Source organism: Suricata suricatta, chromosome 9, assembly GCF_006229205.1.
Source record: "Suricata suricatta isolate VVHF042 chromosome 9, meerkat_22Aug2017_6uvM2_HiC, whole genome shotgun sequence".
NCBI lineage: Eukaryota > Metazoa > Chordata > Mammalia > Carnivora > Herpestidae > Suricata > Suricata suricatta.
In genome coordinates, this window is record NC_043708.1 from 39,151,490 (window position 1) to 39,160,425 (window position 8,936).

At 37.9% G+C, this 8,936-nt stretch overlaps 1 protein-coding gene across 1 annotated transcript in view; it reads left to right on the plus strand.

Annotated features, from left to right (window-relative positions):
- The window catches only part of CCDC175 (coiled-coil domain containing 175), a 69,667-nt gene that overhangs the window by 47,642 nt on the left and 13,089 nt on the right, over window positions 1-8,936 (plus strand). The window lies entirely within an intron of this gene.

The window sequence follows — 8,936 nt, forward strand, 5'->3', positions numbered from 1 at the left end:
TTCTGACAGGTGTGAAGTGATATCTCATGGTTTTGGAGTTTTGTTTTTTTTAATGTTTATTTATTTTGAGAAGGATTGAGCACAAGTTGGGGTGAAGGTAGAGAGGGAAAAAAGGAATCGTAAGCAAGTTGTGTGCTGTCAATGCAGAACCTGAGGAGGGGCTTGAGCCCACAAACTGTGAGATCATGACCAGAGCTGAAATCAAGAGTCAGATGCTCAACTGACTAAATCACCCAGGCACCCCACTCATGGTTTTGGTTTGCAATTCCCTGATGAGGGATGATGTTGAGCATTATTTCATGTGTCGGCCATCTGTATGTCTTTGGAGAAACGTCTGTTCATGTCTTTTACCCATTTTTAGGTTGGATTACTTGGTTTTTTTATTGTTGAGTTGTAGAAGTTCTTTATATTTTTGGATGTTAAGCCTCCATTGAATGTGTTATTTGCAAATATCTCCTCCTCATTAGTCTTTCAGTTTTGTCGATTGTTTCATTTGCTTTGTGGAAGCTTTTTATTTTGATGTAGTCTCAATAGTTTATTTTTGCTTTTGTTTCCCTTGCCTCAGGAGGTGATGTCAGAGAAATTACTGCCTATGCTCTTTTCTAGGATTTTTATGGTGTCAGGTTTTACATTTAGGTCTTTAATGCATTTTGAGTTTATTTTTGTCGATAGTGTAAGAAGGTGGTCCAGTTTCATTCTTTCGCATGTTCAGTTTTCCCCCCACCATTTGTTGTAAAGACTGTCTTTTCCATATTCTTGTCTCCCTTGTCGATGATTAATTGACCATCTAATTTATGTGTTAATTTCTGGGCTCTCTATTCTGTCCTGATGATCTGTGTGTCTGTTTCTGTGCCAGTACCATACTGTTGTGATTACTACAAAACAGTAGTAATCAGTAGTGTATCTTTGTAGAGTATCTTGAAATCTGTGATTGTGATATCTCCATTTCTTTTTATGATTGCTTTGGCTATTCAGGATCTTTTGTGGTTCCATACAGATTTTAGGATTGTTTAATTTGAGCTCTGTGAAAAAATGTTATTTGTATTTTGATAGGAATTGCATTAAACCTGTAGATTGTTTGGGGTAGTATGGACATTTTAACAAAGTTTCTTCTCCCAATCCATGAGCATGGAATATGTTTCCATTTGTTTCTGTCATCTTCAGTTTCTTTCATTGGTGTTTTATAGTCTTGGTCTTTAACCTCCATGGTTAAGTTTTATTCCTAGATATTTTATTGTTTTTGGTGCAATTGTAAATGGGATTGTTTTCTTAATTTCTCTTTCTGCTACTTCATTATTGGTGTATAAAAATTCAATGGGTTGTATACTGATTTTGTATCCCACAGACTTACTGAATCCATTTATCAGTTGGAGTAGTTTTTTGGTAGATTCTTCAGGATTTTTATATAGAGTATCATGTCATCTGCAAATAGTGACATTTTTGCTTTTTCCTTACCAGTTTGGGTACCTTTTCTTTCTTTTTTCTTTTTTTTTGACTGACTGTTGTAGTTCAGACCAGTACTATGTTGAAAAAAAGTTGTGAGAATGGATGTCCTTGTCTCATTCCTGATCTTAGGGAGAAAGTGATCCATTTTTTACCGTTGAGTCTGACGTTAGCTGTGAGGTTTTCATAGAAGGCCTTTATTATGTTTGAGGTATGTTCCCTTCACACCTTAGTTGAGGATTTTGATCATGAATGGATACTGCACTTTGTCAAATGCTTTTTTGCATCTCTTGAAATGATTATATGATCATATTTTTCCCCATTCCTTTATTGATGTGATATATCATGTTAATTGATTTGCAAATATGGAACCACACTTGCATCCCAGCAATAAATCCCACTTAATCCTGGTGAATAATTTTTTAATGTACTCTTGGATCCAGTTTGCTGATGTTTTGTTGAAGATTTTTGCATCTCTGTTCCTCAGAGATATTGATCTGTAGCTTCCTTTTTTTATAGTGCCTTTATCTGATTTTGGTATCAGAGTGATACTGGCCTCATAGAATGAATTGGGAAGCTTTCCTACTTTTTCTATTTTTTGGAAGCCATCTGGTCCTGGACTTTTGTTGCATTGCTGATAATCGAGCTGTTCAAATTTCCTATTTCTTCCTGATTTAGTTTTGGGAAGTCATATGTTTCTAGGAATGCTTCCATTTCTTCTAGGTTGTCTAATTTGTTGGTATATGAGTTTTCAGGATATTCTCCTACAATCCTTTTTATTTCTGCAGTTATTTCTCTCATTTCTGATTTTGTTTGCATCCTTTCTCTCTCTCTCTCTCTCTGTTTCTCTCTCTAATTTTTATTTATGATGAGTCTGACCAAAGGTTTATCAATTTTGTTGATCTTTTCAAAGAACTGGCTCCTGATTTCATTAATCTGTTCCATTGTTTTTTAAGTTTCTGTTTCATTTATTTCTGCTCTAATCTTTATTATTTCCTTCCTTCTACTGGTTTGGGGCTTTGTTCTTCTTTTCCTAGCTCCTTTATGTGTAAGATTAGGTTGTTGATTTGAATTTTTTTATCTTCTTGAAGAAGGCTTGTATTGCTATAAACTTCCCTCTTAGAATAGCTTTTGCTGCAGTATCAAAATTTTTTGGACTATTATGTTTTCATTTTTCATTTCTCTCCATGTATTTTTAAATTTCCTCTTGGATATTTTGGTTGACCCAGTCCTTGTTTAGTAGCATGTTATTTAAACTCCATGTATTTGTGTTCCTTCCAGATTTTGTTTTTGTGGTTGATTTCTAGGCATAGTAATAACTTCAGTCTTTTTGAATTTGTTGAGACTTGCTTTGTGGCCTATTATGTGATTTATTCTGGTAAATGTTCCATGTGCACTTGAAAAGGATTTGTATTCCACTGTTTTAGGGTGAAATCCATCAGGTCCAATGTGTCATTCAAAGCCACTGTTTCCTTATTGATTCTCTGTTTGGATTATCTATCCATTGATGTAAGTGGGGTGTTTAAGTCTCCTATTATTCTGTTACTATTGATTACTTTCTTGTATTTGTTATTAACTGCTATGTATTTGGGTCTTCCATGATGGATGCAAAAGTACGTACAAATATCTTCATGTTTGATTGTTCCCTTTATGATTACATAGTATCTTTATCTCTTGTTAGAGTCTTTATTTTAAAATCTTTTTTGTCCAGTGTAAGTATTACTACCCCGGATTTCTTTTACTTCCATTTGCATGATAAATGCTTTTCCATCACTTTCAATCTGTATGTATCTTTAGGTCTGAAGTGAACCTCTTGTAGGCAACATATGTATGGGTCTTGCTTCTTTAATCCATTCCATAATCGTGTGTCTTTTGATTGGAGTTTTTAGTCTATTTGCATTCAAAGTAATTATTGATAGGTATGTACTTACTGCGATTTTGTCATTTGTATGCTTGTTCTGTAATTCTTCTTTGTTCTTATTTCTTTTGCTTTATTCTCACAGTATGCTAGCTTTTTTAAGTGATACACTTGGATTTTTTTCTGTTTTTTCTTTTCTTTTTTTTCTTTTTATTTCTTTTTTTTTTTTTTTTTTTGGCCTATTACTTGTTCTTGATATGTGGTTACCATTAGGTTTATGTATAGCATCTATACATATAGAAGTCTCTATTAAGTTGATGGTCACTTAAGTTTGAACCTATTCTAAAACGGCTAAAGAGTTACTCCCTCCCCCTGCCCCAGTGTTTTAGGTATGTGGTATTATACTTGATATCCCTTTATTTTGTGAATCCCTTAACTGATTTATATAGATATGCTTAATTCTACTACTTTTATGCTTCCTAGTTTTCTTACTCCTGTGTATGGTGTTTCCTTTCCACTTGAAGAATTCCCCTTAACATTTCTTGTAAGGCTAGTTTAGTGGTCATAAACTCCTTTAACTTTTGATTGGGGAACTCTTTAAGTCTCCTTCTTTTTGAATGATAGCCTTGCTAAGTAGATTATTCTTGGATGCAGGCTTTTTCCCTTTAGCTCTTTGAATATATCAGCTACTTCCTTCTGGTCTGCAATGTTTCTGCTAAGAAATCAGCTGATGGCCTTATGGGGTTTTCCTTATATGCAACTGTTTCTTTTTCTTTTTCTTTCTTTTTTTTTTTTTTTGCTGCTTTAAGTATTCTCTCTTTATCACTGCTTTTTGCCACTTTAATTACTATGTGTCTTTTTTTAACTTAAATTTTTTCAAGTTTATTTACTTATTTTTGAAAGAGAGAGTACATAAGTGAGGGTAGAGACAGAATCCCAAGCAGGCTCAGCACAGAGCCTGATGCAGGACTCAAACTCACAAACTGCAAGATTATGACCTTCGCCAAAGTTGGACGCTTAACCAGCTGAGCCACCCAGGTGCCCCTACTATGTATCTTGATGTGAACATCTGTGTATTGATTTTTGGCGGTGCTCTCTGTGCATCCTGGATCTGGATATCTATTTTCTCCCCCAGATTAGTGACATTTTCAACTCTTGTATCTTCAAATAAATTTTATGCCCTCTTTTCTGTCTCTTCACCTGGGATCCCTACATTGCAAATGTTTTAATGCTTGTTGGTGTCATTGAGTTTCCTTAATCTATTTTCATTTTTGTTAGTCTTTTCTCTCTCTCCTGTTCAGCTTGATTGCTTTCCATTACTCTATCCTCCAGGTCACTGATCCATTCTTCTGCTTCCTCTAGTCTACTATGTGTTCCCACTAGCATATTTTTTATTTCAGTTCTTGTGTTCTTCGTGTCTGATTTTCTTTTATGTTTTCTCTTTGTTGAGGGTCTCCTTGGGGCCCTCCACTCTTTTCTCCAGTCCAATGAGTATCTTTATGACCACTAATTTAAATTCCCGGTCAGGTATATTACTTACTTGAATTTCATTTAGGTCTCTTGCTGTCATATTGTCCTGTTCTTTCATTTGAGTCCTATTCCTCTGTCTCCTCACTTTGACAAACTCTGGTATCTATTCCTCTGTATCAAAAAACTGCTGCATATCCTGATCTTGAAAGCAGTGGCCTTATGAAGAAGAGTTCTGTAGTGCAATGTGCTTTGTGCACAAAAACCTGGCACTTCAGGGGTATCTCCTACATGTATAGTGTGTGCCCTACTTCTGTGTTGGAGTCGCATTTGCCTTCAGTCCAGGTGTCTTCAGTGGCTCTCTCTTCCTGCTGTGGGCAAGACTTAGTCTCTCTGTTGCTCATGGGCCAGTTGGGGGCTGCTGTGGACTTGAGCGAGCGGAGTCCGACCAGGCATTTGCCAGAGGTGTGGTAGCACTGAACTGCAAGGTGTTCTCCCTGTATTGTCCTCTGAGAAGCTGTCATGGGTGGGTGGGGCTTCAAGGTTGACCAGATATCTGCCCCTAAGGCACTGCTGGGGTTTCAGACTAGCGTAGGTGGTTATCTTCCCCACCTTCAGGACCAGGAGTCACTTTGGAGAGGTGCTGGCCCCACTGGGGCTGCTAGCACACTGTAAGCTTGTGGTACCACTTTGGACGGACTCCTGCCAAGGGCAGGTCCATAAGAGAATCTAGGGGTGGGCACACATTGTTAGAAAGTTATGCACTGGTCTGGTGCGAGAGAGGACTTGTGGCCTCGAGAACAGGGGTGGGGCATGTGGTGCCAGCAAGGTCACCGCCAGTCTGCTGTGGGAGGGAACCTGGAGCCACTTCAGAAAACTGCCTCACCAGGTTGGAGCGGAGAGGTTTGAGGAAGAGGACAGGGGTGGGGTGCACCATTAGCAAACTAGGTGGAGAGTATTAGTGTTGTGCTGGTTCCTGAGGGTGTATCTAGTCTGGGGAGGCGAGCGCTGGTGGGAAGGGAAATGGTGCTTGCCAGCTCTATTGTTCTTGGAGAAATCTCTCAGCCATCTTGTCCTTAGAGCACAGCTCTGAGATTAGTAAACAACCATCCTTCCTGTGGGCCCCGGGCTTTTTTTAAACTGCTGCTTCCATGCCTTATCTCAACTAGGCTGTTTGTTGTGCTTTGTCTTTAAGGGCAGGGGACTCAATTTTCTATTGTTCTCTAGCCTTCCCAGCCCACTAATTTGTAGACCCACTAATTGTAAGAACTCACAAAGTTAGGCCCATCTGGTTTTCAAAGCCATACATTTTGGGAATTTGTCTTCCTAAGGCTGGTCCCGCTTGCCTGGGGCACCTGGTGAGGAGTCTTTTCCCTTCCCCTCTGTATGGGTGGTGTCCCTTCCTCCCGTGGATCAGATTGGCTCCAGACCATGTCTCTGCCCTTCCTCTCCTGGTCAATGTAGCCTCTTCTCTAAATTTAAATGTGGAGAGTCTGTTCTGACAGGTTTTGGGTTGTTCACTGAGTTACTTGCACTGGTGTGGGTATTATCTAAGTGCATCTGTGGGACGAAGTGTGCTTAAGATTCTCTTCCTCCACCATCTCTCACTGTAGTTTTGATTTGCATTTCCCTGATGATTAGAGATGCTGAGCAACTTTTCATGTGTGTGTTGGCCGTCTGTGTGTTTTCTTTGGAAGAATATCTATTCAGGTCCTCTGTGCAGTTTTTAACCAGATTGTTTCTTGGCTTGTTTGTTTGGTGTTGGGCTTTATAAGTTCTTTATAGATATTTTGGATATTAGCCCCTTATCAGATACATTATTTGCAAATACCTTCTCCCATTCAGTAGGTTACCTTTTGTTTTGATGATTTCCTTCACTGTGTAAAAATGTTTTATTTTGATGTAGTCCCAATAGTTCATTGTTGCTTTTGTTTCCCTTGCTTGAGGATACCTATCTAGGAAAAGGTTTCTATAGCTGATGTCAAGGGAATGACTGCCTGTGTTTTTGTTTAGAAATTTTATGGTTTCTTTTTTTTTAATTTTTTTTTTGTTTATTTATTATTGAGACAGAAACAGAGCATCAGTGAGGGAGGGGCAGAGAGAGGGAGAGGGAGACACAGAATTCAAAGCATGCTCTAGGGTCTGAGCTGTCAGCACAAAGCCCAACGCGGGGCTCAAACCCACAAATTGTAAGATCATGACCTGAGCCAAAGTCAGACGCTTAACCGATTGAGCCACCCAAGCGCCCCAAGGAATTTTATGGTTTCTGGTCTCACATTAGGTCTTTAATACATTTTGAGTTAATTTCTGTGTTGAGGGTGAGACAGTGATCCAGTTTCATGCTTTTGCATGTAGGTGTGCAGTTTTCCCAGTACCATTTATTGAAGACACTGTCCTTTCCCCATTGTCTACTTGTGACTTCTTTGTCATAGATTAATTGGCCATATAAGTGTGGGTTTATTCTGGGTTCTCTGTTCTTTTCTATTGACTTGTGTCTCTTTTGTGCCAGTACCATACTGTTTTTGATTCCCATCGCTTCGTAAGTGTATCTTAAAATCTGGAATTGTGACACTTCCAGCTTTGTTTTGATTTCTCATCATTACTTTGTCACTTTGGAGTCTTTTGTGCTTCTATTCAAATTTTAGAATTTATTCCAGTTCTGTGAAAACTGTTTTTATTTTGATAGGGAATGCATTAAGTTTGTAGATTTCTTGGGGGTAGCATGGACATTTTAACAGTATTTGTTCTTCCAATCGATGATCATGGTATGTTGTTTCATTAGTTTGTGACATCCTCCATTTCTTTCATCAGTGTTTTCATAGTTCTCAGAGTACAGGTCTTTCACCCCCGTGGTTAGGTTTATTCTTATGGATCTTATTATTTTTGGTGTAATTATAAATGGGATTATTTTTAAAATTTTACTTTCTGCTGTTTCATTATTGTTTAGAAATACAACAGCTTTCTGTACATAAATTTTGTATCCTGTGACTTTACTGAATTCATTTATCAATTCTAGTAGTTTTAGAGTTTTCTGTGTATAGTATCATGTCATCTGTAAATCATGAGATTTTTACTTCTTACCCATTGGGATACCTTTTATTTCTATTTCTTATCTGATTGCTGTGGCTAGGACTTCTAGTACTATGCCGAATAAAAGTGGTTAGAGTGGATGGACATCCTTGTCTTGTTCCTGATCTTAGAGGAAAGTTTCTCAGTTTTTCACCATTTAGATGTTAGCTGTGGGATTTTCATAATATGGCATTTACTATGTTAGGATATGTTCCCTCTAGACCTACTTTGTTGAGAGGTTTTATCACAAATGGATCCTTTTCCTGCATCTATTGAGATGATCCTATGGTTTTTGTCTATTCTTTTGTTGATGCTATGTATCACATTGATTGATTTGTGTATTTTGGACCATGCTTGTATCCCTGGAATAAAAGTACTGTTGGGTCCAGTTTCTTAATAATTTGTTGAGGACTTTTGCATCTGTGTTCATCGGAGATACTAGTCTATAGTGTGTAGTTTTTTTTTTGTTTTTGTTTTTTTTTCAATGACTTTATCTGGTTTTGCCATCAGAGTGAATGAATTTGGAAACTTCCCTTTTTCTGTCTTTTGGAATAGTTTGCAAAGAATGGGTATTAACTCTTCTTTAAATGTTTGGTAGAAGGGTGCCTGGGTGGCTTAATCAGTTAGGCATCTAATCTAAGTCTTGATTTTGGCTCAGGTCATGATCCACCGTTATGACTTTGAGTCCCATATCAGGCTCTGCACTTGACAGTGTGGGGCCTGCTGGCTGCTTGGGGTCTCTCTCTCTCTCTCTCTCTCTCTCTCTCTCTCTCTCTCTCTCTCTCTCTCTGCCCTGCCCCTCCCCTTCTCACACTTTCTCTTTCTCTCTCTAAAATAAATACTTTAAAAAAAATGTTTGGTAGAATTCACTTGTGATGCTATCTGGTCCCTGACTTTAGTTTATTCGGGAGTGTTTTGATTACTGATTTCATTTTACTGATAGTAATTGATCCGTTCAGGTTTTCTGTTTCTTCCTGATTTAGTTTTGGGGGGGTTATATATCTCTATGAATGTATCCATTTCTTCTAGATCCAATTTCTTGGCATGTAATTTTTTATAATATTCTCTTATAATCCCTTATATTTCTGTGGTGTCAGTT